Here is a 13,122-nt window from a genome sequence, read left to right as displayed (position 1 = left end):
TCTCATCATAGAAAAGTAGCCATGAGCAAAAGATGGAAATGAAATGAGAGGGTGGAAAAAGTCAAATGAACAGCAGTAGTGAAAGCAATTTCGCAGAGGTAATGGCCTGGATTTTCCTTGATAAAACCGCCCATTTTATGGTGGTACAGAGGCGGTCCGACAACGAAAATGGGGCGGAAAGGCCTTCTGCCGAAACTCTGCCCCAATAAGTGGCTACCATAATTTAGTCTGCTGACCCCACCATAACCCTAATCTGCCTGCTCTGAAGCATGCTGGGGCATGGTTTAGTAGCCCCAGGGATTGCCCTGTATTTATGCCCATATACCACCCTGAGAAAAAGCCACCACAATAAAAGGCAGTGGTATTGGGTCCAGTATAGTGTCCCAAAGGCGGGAAAGAACTGGACAGGTTAGAGGAGGATGCCCAGGAGAGAGAAAAGAGGTGGCACAGGACAACCCGCTTCCAGAATTACCCAACATCAGGCAGGACATCATCACCAACTGTTTCCAGTACAAAGAGTGCAATTCCTCTGCATAAAACAAAGAGCCTTTGATTATCCCTTGCCTTATCCTCAGATAACCATTACCTAATTCTGTGATACCTCTAATATCCTCTCAACGAAAGGACATTTGCAAACATTAATCACTATATAATAAAGATAACAGAAGGTAAACTCTCACCAGAACTTCGGAACTGCCATTAAGGCCCATCGAAATGGTGACTGTGAATGGTGCAAATTATTGTGAGCTGCCACTTATTTTAACTAATTTTTTTTAATCCATTGCTGGTATTCCTGAGTTTCAGCAATGTTACAAATAAAGAGGGTTTTTTTTAAACAACATATTAATTGCTATTTTATATTTATATTGCTATTTTAGTGCAGAAAGACATCCTAAAAGGTACTTCATAAAAGGCGCAAGGAGAAATGGACATCGGGCCAAAGGAGAGATTATGAAGGGTGACCAAAGTTTGATCAAAGAGGTGGGTTTAATGGATGGTCTTAAAGGAGAAGGAGGTGGATAGGTGGAAGAGATCAGGAAGGGAATTCCAGATGTGGGACCTACACAACTGAAGGCACAGCTGTCAGTGGTAGGGTAAAGGAGGGGGCTACACAACAGGCTGGAGTGAGATGAATGAAGAGTATGATGAAGGTGGCAGTGGGGGTGGGAAACTTGTAGGGCCGGAGAAGGTTACAGAGATAGAGTAGTGAAGGGATTTAAACACGAGGATGAGAATTTTAAATTTGAGGTGTTCCAGAGGTGGAGGGAGGAGGCCTTTATGATAAAGAGGCTATGTGGTCAGAAGCTCAACTCAGAATCAAACGGGACACCGAGGTTGTTAACAGTCTGGTTTAGTCTGAGATAGTGGCCAGGGAGTGAGATGGAGTCAGTGGCAAGAGTACAGAGTTTGTGGTAGGTCTAAAGACATAAGCTCCAGTCTTCCCAATGTTTAGCTGGAAGAAGTTACAGCTCATCCAAGACTGGATGTTGGACAAGTAGCCTGACAATGTAAAGGCAGTGGAGGGGTTGAGAGAGGTGGTGGAGATATAGACCTGGGTGTCATCAGCATACAACAACAACTTTCATTTATATAGTCCCCCAAGGTGCTTCACAGGAGCGTTATCAGACAAAAATTGACATCGAGCCTCATAAGGGGATATTAGGACAGGTGACCAAAAGCTTGGTCAAAGAGCTAGGTTTTAAAGGAACGTCTTGAAGGAGGAGATGTAGAGAGGCCGGAGAGGTTTGGGGAGGGAATTCCAGAGTTTGGGGCCTAGGCCGCTGGAGGCACGGCCGCCAATGGTGGAGCGATGAAAATGGGGGATGCACAAGCACACATCTGGAAGTTGATTCTGTCTCTGGATGATGTTGTCAAAGCACATGAAGTACAACAACAACGACATAGTAAATTGTCCCAAGGCATTTCACAGGAGCATAATGTGACCAAAAAAATAATTGATATCGAACCCAAGGAGAAGACATTAGGATAGGTGGCCAAAAGCTTGGTCAAAAAAGTAGGTTTTAAAGGAGCTTCTTAAAAGGAGGGGATTGAGGTGGAGAGGTTTAGGGAGGGTCTTCCAGAGTTTAGGGCCTAGACAGCTGAAGGCACGGCCGCCAATGGTGGGGTGAAGTAAATGGCGGATGCACAAGAGGCTAGAATTGGGGGAACACAGAGTTCTTGGAGGGTTGTAGGGCTGGAGGGGGGTTACAGAGATAGGGAGGGGCAAGGCCATGGAGGGATTTGAAAACAAGGATGTGAATTTTAATTTCAGGATGTTAGTGGACTGGGACCCAATGTAGCTCAGCGAGCACAGGGGTGATGGGTGAATGGGATGGTGCCAGTTAGGATTCGGGCAGCAGAGTTTTGCATGAGCTCAAGTTTATGGAGGGTGGAAATGGGAGGCTGACCAGGAAATCATTGTCGAGTTCGAGGTAACGAAAAAAAACTTTACAATCACAGCAAATTGTTGAGTGTTTAGTAATTTAAAACCTCTCCTCAAACTCTACATAATAGCATTTTAGGATCAAGTATGATGCACATGAGATGCAGACTAAAGCGCTCTCCATTCTACCCTAAGAATGTGCCTTAAACTTAAAAACTTTCTATCTCCCAAACTAACCAACCTTATGGCCCGAATGAGACTGTCAAGCCAAAGCCAATTTATATATTTGGAACTGTGTTGGTATTTCAAGTAGGATACCCTGCAGATGAATGCCACCTCTGTCTTCAGGTGATCATGGTTTGGTAGATCTGAACTTCATCTGTAATGTCAGTAAGTCCTGAACTCTTCATTCTGCTCTTCTATGTCATTTTCCAGACAATTCCGAGCATCAAAAATGAACATGGGAATCTTGTGATGCCTGCATTAATTTGCTAAGTGAGACAATTAGATGAGGAAGAGGATTTTACTGAAAGCATCCTTCAGTTCTGAGGAAAGGTTTATACCCAAAACGTTAACAGGTTTGTGTTTTCCCAACAGATGCTGCCAGACCTGCTGAGTGTTTGCAGCGTTTTCTGTTTTTCGTTTCAAATTTTCAGTATCTGCAGTATTTTGCTTTCTGCGTCCCTTTAAGTTTGATTTAAGAATGCAGCTTACCTTTAACGCCTGGCCTGAATGGGAAGAAATAACATTGGGCGCACCTTCCGTCCAAACACTGGCAGGTTCAACAAGCCTGTCATTAGCATGCATATAAAATGAACAGGAGTACGGCCCAGAGAGAAATATTAACGGAAGAGTCTCCCAGCAGGGATCTGACCGGAGTAATCAGCGCCCAGTTTCCTGGTCCCACACAGGCCCAATTCCTGCCAGCAGTCCCGATATCGGTCGGGAAACCTATCCTCATGGATTTCAGTTCAACTAATGTTAATTTGAGATTTTGAAGTTTTGATCAATGAGCTTGGTGCTCGGGGGTGGGTGGGGGGGGGGGGGTGGGGAAGGGCGGGGGAGTGGTTGGAATTTTATTCACATTTTATCTTGGAAGTTTTCCCTGTGGTTCATTCACCCTCCTCAGGAGACTAAATAAATTCGGGACAGTCCATTTTAAATTGTAGCTGGTCTGTGGAAACCACAAGTCTGATGGGATGAATGGTATATATATATATATGGGCCTAGTTCTATATATGGGCCAAGTGCAGGCAATTGGGACTAGCTTAGTGGTATAAACTGGGCGACATGGACATGTTGGGCCGAAGGGCCTGTTTCCATGTTGTAAACTTCTATGATTCTACGATTCTAATGGTCTTCACTCACTGTCTATTGAGTTGTATTAGGCGTACTGTTTACATAACAGGTTTTACGGTGGGTTTTACATTTTTAAAATGATGGTTACCATTGTTGTACTTCCACCTGTTTTCATTAGACCAGAGGAAATTAAGGGATGATTTGGCAGAGAGACTTAAAATTATGAGGGGATGGGACAGAACAGATGGAAACTGACCAGCAGGGTAGTTAAGGGGGAAACCAGTGGATGTCGTATATTTGGATTTTCAAAAGGCATTCAATAAGGTGCCACACAAGAGGTTGTTACACAAGATTAAGGCTCATGGGATTGAGGGTAATATATTAGCATGGATTGAGAATTGGTTAACAGATAGAAAATAGAGAGTAGGAATAAACGGGTCATTTTCGGATTGGCAGGTTGTAACCAGTGGGGTGCCGTAAGGATCAGTGCTTGGGCCTCAGCTGTTTACAATATATATCAATAACTTAGATAAGGGGACCGAGTGTAATGTATCCAAATTTACTGACGATACAAAGCTAGGTGGGAAGGTAAGCTTTGAAGAGGACGCAAAGTGGCTGCAAAGGGATATAGACAGGTTAAGTGAGTGGGTGAGAAGGTGGTAGATGGAGTATAATGTGAGAAAATGTGAAATTATCCACATTGGTAGGAAGAATAGAAAAGCAGAATATTTTTTAAAAGGTGAGAGACGAAGAAATGTTGGTAATCAGAGGATTTGGATGTCCTTGTACACAAATCATAGAAAGTTAACATGCAGGTACAGCAAGCAATTAGGAAGGCAAATGGTTAGCCTTTGTTGCAAGGCAGTTGGAGTATAAGAGTGAGGAGTGCAAAAGACAAGGCTGAAGCGTTTGCAACCATCTTCAGCCAGAAGTGCCGAGTGGATGATCCATCTCGGCCTCCTCCCAATATCCCCACCATCACAGAAGCCAGTCTTTAGCAAATTCGATTCACTCCACGTGATATCAAGAAACGGCTGAGTGCACTGGATTCAGCAAAGATTATGGGCCCCGACAACATCCCGGTTGTAGTGCTGAAGACTTGTGCTCCAGAACTAGCCGCGCCTCTAGCCAAGCTGTTCCAGTACAGCTACAACACTGGCATCTACCCAACAATGTGGAAAATTGCCCAGGTATGTCCTGTCCACAAAAAGCAGGACAAATCCAATCCGGCCAATTATCGCCCCATCAGTCTACTCTCAATCATCAGCAAGATGATGGAAGGTGTCGTCGACAGTGCTATCAAGCCACACTTACTCACCAATAACCTGCTCAACAATGCTCAGTTTGGGTTCCGCCAGGACCACTCAGCTCCAGACCTCATTACAGCCTTGGTCCAAACATGGGCAAAAGAGCTGAATTCCAGAGCTGAGGTGAAAGTGACTGCCCTTGACATCAAGGCAGCATTTGACCGAATGTGGCACCAAGGAGCCCGAGTAAAATTGAAGTTAATGGGAATCAGGGAGAAATCTCTCCAGTGGCTGGAGTCATACCTAGCACAAGGGAAGATGGTCGTGGTTGTTGGAGGCCAATCATCTCAGCCCCAGGACATTGCTGCAGGAGTTCCTCAAGGCAGTGTCCTAGGCCCAACCATCTTCAGCTGCTTCATCAATGACCTTCCCTCCATCATAAGGTCAGAAATGGGGATGTTCGCTGATGATTGCACAGTGTTCAGTTCCATTTGCAACCCCTCAGATAATGAAGTAGTCTGTGCCCGCATGCAGCAATACCTGGACAACATCCAGGCTTGGGCTGATAAGTGGCAAGTAACATTCGCGCCAGACAAGTGACAGGCAATGACCATCTCCAACAAGAGAGAGAGTCTAACCACCTCCCCTTGACATTCAACGGAATTACTATCGCCGAATCCCCCACCATCAACATCCTGGGGGTCACCGTTGACCAGAAGCTTAACTGGACCAGCCATATAAATACTGTGGCTACAAGAGCAGGTCAGAGGCTGGGTATTCTGCGGCAAGTGACTCACCTCCTGACTCCCCACAGCCTTTCCACCATCCACAAGGCACAAGTTATGAGTGTGATGGAATACTCTGCATTTGCCAGGATGAGTGCAGCTCCAACAACACTCAAGAAGCTCGACACCATCCAGGACAAAGCAGCCTGCTTGATTGGCACCCCATCCACCACCCTAAACATTCACTCCCTTCACCACCGGCGCACTGTGGCTGCAGTGTGTACCATCCACAGGATGCCCTGCAGCAACTCGCCAAGGCTTCTTCGACAGCACCTTCCAAACCCACAACCTCTACCACCTAGAAGGACAAGGGCAGCAGGCACATGGGAACAACACCACCTGCATGTTCCCCTCCAAGTCACACACCATCCCGACTTGGAAATATATCGCCGTTCCTTCATCGTCGCTGGGTCAAAATCCTGGAACTCCCTTCCTAACAGCACTGTGGGAAAACCTTCACCACACGGACTACAGCAGTTGAAGAAGGCGGCTCACCACCACCTTCTCAAGGGCAATTAGTGATGGGCAATAAATGCTGGCCTTGCCAGCGACGCCCACATCCCATGCTGCAATTATATAGAGCTCTGGTGAGACCACACCTGGAGTACTGTATACAGTTTTGGTCTCTTTACCTAAGGAAGGATATATTTGCCTTATAGGAGGTGCAATGAAGGTTCACTAGTTTGATTCCTGGGATGAGAGGGATGTCCTATGAGGAGTGATTGAGTCGAATGGGCATATTCTCTGGAGTTTCAAAGAATGAGAGGTGATCTCATTGAAAGATATAAAATTCTTAGAGAGCTTGACAGGGTAGATGCTGAAAGGTTGTTTCCCCTGGCTGGAGAGTCTAGAACCAGGGGTCAGCCATTTAGGACCGAGATGAGAAAAAATATCTTCACTCGGAGGGCTGTGAATTGTTGGAATTCCCTATCCCATAGAGCTGTGGACGTTTTGTCATTGAGCATATTCAAGATTGAGATCAATAGATTTTTGGACACTAAGGGAATCAAGGGATATGTGGGAAATGGAGGGGTTTTTTTATTCATTGGATGTGGGCATTGCTCATTCCTAATTGTCCTATGAGAAGGTGGTGGTGAGCCACCTTCTTGAGCAAGATTGTACAACTGAGTGGCTTGCTCGGCCATTTCAGAATCAACCACATTGCTGTGGGTCTGGAGCCAGACCAGCTAGTTTCCTTCCCTAAAGTGGGGCAACAATCTGGTAGTTTCATGGCCACCATTACTGATACTAGGTTTTTTTATTCCACATTTTATTTAAGTAATTGAATTTAAATTCCTCAGCAGGAGTTGAACTCTTAATTCCAGATTATTAGTCCAAGCCACTGGATTACCAGTCCAGTATCATAAACATTATGCTACCGTACCCTTGGTTAAGATAGATGATCCTCCATGATCTTATTGAATGGCAGAGCAGGCTTATGGGCCCCCATGGCCTACTCCTGCTCCTATTTCTTACATTCTTATGATTGAGGGGTCTAGAACAAGGGGACTTGGATATAAGATTAAATGTAAAAGATATAAAACAGGGGGCAATAGAAACCAGAGGGCTGAGAGTCTGTGAAATGTTTTACTGGAGTTAGTGCAGCAAAGACTATGTCAACATTTAAGAATAGGTGGTTCAAATAAAGGGGAATAAAGGAACATGGGAACAGGGTGGGCACATGGGATTAGGACTACTGCTCGTGTGGTGGATAAACACCACCACAGACTGGTCGGGCTGAACATTTCCATGTTGTAATTCTATGTAATTCCACTTGAGGTTACATTGCAGAGCGACTCCTCTGTGAAAAGGATTTTGTTAAGTTTAAAAAAATATCCTTCTCAATGAGCCCCACCACGCACATTCGACCAGCACGAATGTTTATTCTAGTGCAACTCAGATTTGATGATGACGTTAATTGTACAACTTGACCTCCGGCTGAAACAACTTTTCCATCCAAGTTTCCAATCCCAAGTGAAGACTCCCACAGGTCAGCGAACAGGCTGATGGCTTCGGCCAAGAGGAAATGACATGGCTGCTGCTGATCCAACTTTCTATTTTTGTCACTTGGAGGCAGGGTGAGGTTCCGTGACCGTGTCAGTCGCTATCACATGACCCAAGCTTACCAATCACATCGGATGCAGAGATTTATTTAATTTATTTAAGGGACAAAATATGGGAAATCCTGTCATCAGCCAAAAGGCAGAAACTGTTGATGTGGACCTCCCGTTTCCTGGTCAGGAAAGGCAACAGAGAGGAGAATCAGAATGAAGGTTTGTTCATTTTAAATCCGTTGCTATACATAGGTGCAAAAATATTGGGCCAGAAATTGCTCCCGAAATAACAGAGGGGCTCAACAGCGCTCTCCGTTTTTAATGGCAAATTGAAGGAGCACTAAAATATGGAAATCATAAACTTGCTCCTATTGGTTCACCCATGATTTCATAGCTTCGAATTAAAGGGACATCATACGGTGCAATCAGAGAAATGATTGAAAAAGTGCACACTTGCTCATCTGTCCAGCTGGAAAGTAATTAATTACGCCACCAAACAGGCACGCTTAAAAATACAGATCTAAACTAAGATTTGAAAGGCAGTTAATTTTAATGACTGCCAAACAACTACATTTTAAAAATGTGGAGTCTCATATTACTCCTTATTTTAAATAGCTTTTGGCCGTAAAAAAATTAAAAATTTAAATTTAAAAAACAATTCCCTTCTGTCTCTTTAATTTAATTATTTCTTTGGCTTTTTTTATATATAAAAAAATTATTTACGATAACATCCAGAATATTAACTTTAAATGAATGAAGTCTGTTTGAGCAATGCAGCTTGAATGTGGGTGTGACTTCTCTTCCTGACAGATTTTGTGGGCGGTATCTTCTCCTCGTAGACTGTCCTAGCTGCAGCAACTCACGCTACTCAGAGGCTGGGTTGATAGCACACCATTTTTTAAAAAAAAATTCAAAATCAAGCAATTCGATGCCACAGAGCCCGCAGTAAGTAATTTTGTTAATTTAATTCGCAGGAGCTGCGGCGAGTGTTGCCTCACTGCTCGGAGAAATTTCTGGCCCATTGTCATCAGCGAGAAAGAGAAAGAGAGAGAGAAAGAGAGAGAGAAAGAGTCTCCTTTTCACATGGTTGACAGTAACTAATTTACAAACATAGCCGGTACCCGGGTGCAATCTTCAACCTCAGTGATTTGTGTGCATGGCTGTGCAGAAAAGCAAGTCAACTGTAATTAAAGACATTTGGGCTTCCTTGATGCTAATGTTTTGGATCAGAGCAAATACCATAACCCACATGTCACAACTGTTTGACTTATGTGCAGCATTGGAGACACCTCCTGTACTAAGGAGACCAGGGGTGAAATCTCTAGTCTCCACGCTGTGCATATTGGATTTTATTGACACTATGTAATTAGTTAACATCTGGTCTTCCAACAATCAGCTTGGAAAACTGCAGTGAAAAAAACTCGTCTCTCCCCCCAATATAAAGTCATGTACCCTTAATAAGATTAAAAATAGAAACTGCAATAACATCCGGCTTGTCAGGAATATTATCAGTGTCACATCTGCAGTCTTCAGTACAACTGTGCAGTTGTCCCAGTAATTGCTGGGAACAAAAGTGGGCCTTGAATTTGCTCAGTGGAATAATTACAAGTGCTTAACGTGTCTGTTTGAAATTCCTCTCCCTGCTATTGTCTTGGTATTTCCACTAAAACAGCAAGAAGAGGATTTCAGACAAACATGTTAAGTGTTCGTTTGTCCCGCAGTGTGTAATTTTACGACGGTGAGTCTATAAAGAAAAGACTTGTATTTGCATAATGCAAATACAAGTCTTAAAGTGCCTTTCATGCAATGAGTTACATAGTAGTACAGTGTTACATAGCCAACCAGGCAGCCATTTACGCACAGGTAACGTATTCTATTAATATCATGTATGGGTACGGTAGCGTAATAGTTATGTTACTGGCCTAGTGATCCAGACAATGCGAGTTTTAAAAAAAAATCTGGAAATAGAAAGCTGGTATCAGTAAAAGTGACCACGAAGCTGTCAGATTGTCATAAAAACTCAACTGGTTGACTCACGTCCTTTAAGACCTGCCGCCTTCACCCGGTCTGGTCTATACGTGAATCCAGTCCCACACCAATGTGGTTGACTCGTAACGGCCCCCTGAAGTGGCCTAGCAAGTCACTCAGTTGCATCACCACCTTCACAGGACAACTAGGGATGGGCAATAAATGCCAGTCTTGCCAGCAACACCCACATCCCTGGACTGAATAATAATTTTTTTTAAATTCCAAGTGGAGTTTTGTTTCTTGAATTAAGTCATACTGATAGAAACAAAAAAGGACATCAGAAGTGTCTACCACTTGAAAATACATTAACAAATTGTTCACAGATCCACCCATTCCATCTCTTGTGAAAACTATGCTAACACTAATGAGGAACTGTAATAACTTCAAGCCTACAGCAATCGGAAAATGAAACTTCCACCAACTAAGGCACTATCTCCCAATGTTCTTAATTACACTGAAATCCTTGTTTCCTAATCTCTCTTACTGGGTACATAAAGAGATCCCTTTGGGCAGAGTAACTGCTCAGAGTGCAGTGTTTTACGCTAGCTCTTCAAATGTTTATGCATGCAATTGGAATGGCTTCCAATTAACTTGGACAGATCTTTAATGAGACATGTAAAAAGCAGCAGATATAATAAAGGGGAGGATCCCATAAATTGTGATATAGTTGCTGCCAGCACCACCCAGGGTAATAGAGAAACAAATTCCAGCTGGAATCTCAACCTACCAACTCAATCTTCAAATTGCTGAATGAATTTTTCTGGCCTAATAAGCACTAGAAAACACAAGGGTCGCTCAGCCTCTGCATTAATACACAAACAGTTTCTTTGTTCAGAGCAAATCAGTTTGCAGATTTTAATGCTGAAAGATGGCTATTCATTGATTAAATTGTAGCTTTGACAGGAGCTGGACAATCCCAAGAAATAAAAAAGTGTGCAATCATACTGCACAAAGTCAACTGAAAGCACTTTGCTCCCCAGTTTGTTTTGGATATGGGAAGCTGATTTATATTGGCATTGCAAGATCATACTTAGTCTATTATTCTGAAGTAGGTTTGCAGCTCTATTCACATTCTTGTTGTCATTGTGAAACCGTCGCGATCCTCTGCAGTGAGATAACTTTGGGGACTGGAATGGCATGGTGCAAAGCGATTCTCACCCAGTAGTCAGGGTGAGTGGGGGCAGGGGACAATTCCCAACTACACTGGAGAGTCCAGTCACTGATCTGACCCCACAGTAGTGCTCTAGTTTTGGCACTGCAGCAACGTTAAAGATCTATCTCCATCTCTTGTAGTCTCACAATAAAATGAGGGTCTTTTTTTAAAAAATTACATTAAGTAGTTCCATAGCATTCACTAATTCCACTCCTCCCCCTCCTTATCTCCACACTACGCTCAGTAAAAGGGAGGTATATTTTAACAGATGTATTACTAAGAGCAGGAAACTTCAATACAATGTATCAAACTGAGGTTATAAATTTATGACTGGTGAAATCTAAAAATCGTGAAATTTGTGCCAAACAAAAATCGGCAGTACAGTCAACTATTTACATACAGACTTGGCATAAACATCCTGCTACTCAAAACTCCCACTTGCATTAAGAAAACAAGAAAAAAAACTCCCCTGATGACTCAGCGAGTTTGTGCAGTGAATGGTTGAGCCCAGACAGACCAGGAACGTCTCAACAGGCTCAGCGATAGGGGGAATCAGCATTCCAAATAGACCACTGTTACATGTTTCAAGTCTGCCTTAGGTATCTTCTAAGGTACAACCGTGTAGTTCAATCCCAGTTGACGTTCTGCCCAATATCTAATCATACGATAGTGTAACCTGAGCGTGTAACAGTATTACCTCCTTGTGATTTGAACTGGATGTTGTGTCTTTCCCACACATACCCTCCTGCACACTTTTCCAATATTTTCAAAGGCTGACTGAAAATAACTTGGTGAGGTGAGGTTTGATGTGAATCATTAAGTTGCTTTATTCTGTGAACATACAGAATAACCGTTGCAAACAAACTACCCATATTTCATTTAAATTTCACTTGTCTCCATGGAAAATGAGAAAAAAAATAATAAACCACACGTTTTGTTCCTAGTGTGGGCTGAGTTGCTTGTTTTTGACATTACCTTTCTTTCTAGACAACATCTAATTGCAATCATTGATCTCCTGTATCTCAGCTTCCAGCCCCAGTCCTAGGCCTGCATCTTGCACTTCCCTGTTTAAAATCTGATTTCCTGCCCGTGTGCCTACTTTCCCTTTTACCCTGTGTCTCAGCAAGTAGGAGGACTGTCTCTCTGACTTCTTCCCCATTCAGAGTTTCACCAGCAGGCCTGTCAAAAAAAAATTGGTTACTTCACTTCAAGTTCAATGTAGTGTTTGAAAGGGAAAAAAGTGAGTCAGCTGCTAAGATTCTAGACTTGGGTAAGGCCGACTTCAATGGGATGAGACAGAGACTGTCCACAGTAAACTGGGCAAATCTGTTAATGGGTAAAACGACTGATGATCAGTGGGAAATGTTTAAAGAAACATTTAACATGATACAGAATCGGTTTATACCCCTGAGGGGCAAGAACTCTACTTGCCAAAAAAAACAGCCATGGACAACTAAAGAGGTAAGGGACAGTATAAGACATAAGGAAAGGGCATACAAAAAGGCAAAAAATGGCACAGATCCTGGCGAATGGGAAAGATACAAAGATCAACAAAGGGTCACAAAACAGATAGTAAGAGCTACAAAAAGAGAGAATGAAAAGAAACTCGCAAGGGATATCAAAACCAATACGAAGAACTTTTATAGTTATATTAGGAAAAAGAGGGTGGTCAGGAGCAGTGTTGGCCCCTTAAAAACTGAAAGTGGGGATATTGTCATTGACAATGGGGAAATGGCGGACATTGAACTTTGCGTCAGTATTTACAGTAGAAAAAGAGGATAGCATGCCGGAAATCCCAAGAAAACTAATATTGAATCGGGGACAGGGACTCGATAAAATTAACATAAGTAAAGCAACAGTAATGAAGAAAATAATAGCACTAAAGAGTGACAAATCCCCAGGACCAGATGGTTTCCATCCCAGGGTTTTAAAGGAAGTAGGTGAGCACATTGCGGATGCCCTAACGATAATCTTTCGAAGTTTTCTAGATTCAGGAACTGTCCCTCTAGATTGGAAAATTGCACATGTCACTCCACTTTTTAAGAAAGGAGAGAGAGGGAAACCGGGGAATTATAGACCAGTTAGCCTAACATCTGTTGTGGGGAAAATGCTGGAGTCTATAATTAAGGATAGGGTAACTGAACACCTCGAGAATTTTCAGTTAATCAGAGAG

At 43.1% G+C, this 13,122-nt stretch overlaps 2 protein-coding genes across 2 annotated transcripts in view; one reads left to right on the top strand and one right to left on the bottom strand.

The window, feature by feature from the left end:
* The window catches only part of LOC137325141 (volume-regulated anion channel subunit LRRC8B-like), a 97,988-nt gene that overhangs the window by 36,378 nt on the left and 48,488 nt on the right, over nucleotides 1-13,122 (bottom strand). The window lies entirely within an intron of this gene.
* LOC137325142 (kynurenine--oxoglutarate transaminase 3-like) overlaps nucleotides 7,902-13,122 on the top strand; it is an 88,977-nt gene continuing 83,756 nt past the window's right edge. The window contains exon 1 of the mRNA XM_067989893.1: nucleotides 7,902-7,987. The gene's annotated coding sequence lies outside the window, so the exon portion shown is untranslated. The remainder of the gene's footprint in view (nucleotides 7,988-13,122) is intronic.

This window comes from Heptranchias perlo, chromosome 9, assembly GCF_035084215.1.
Source record: "Heptranchias perlo isolate sHepPer1 chromosome 9, sHepPer1.hap1, whole genome shotgun sequence".
Lineage (NCBI taxonomy): Eukaryota > Metazoa > Chordata > Chondrichthyes > Hexanchiformes > Hexanchidae > Heptranchias > Heptranchias perlo.
This window is presented reverse-complemented; position numbering and strand designations above follow the sequence as displayed.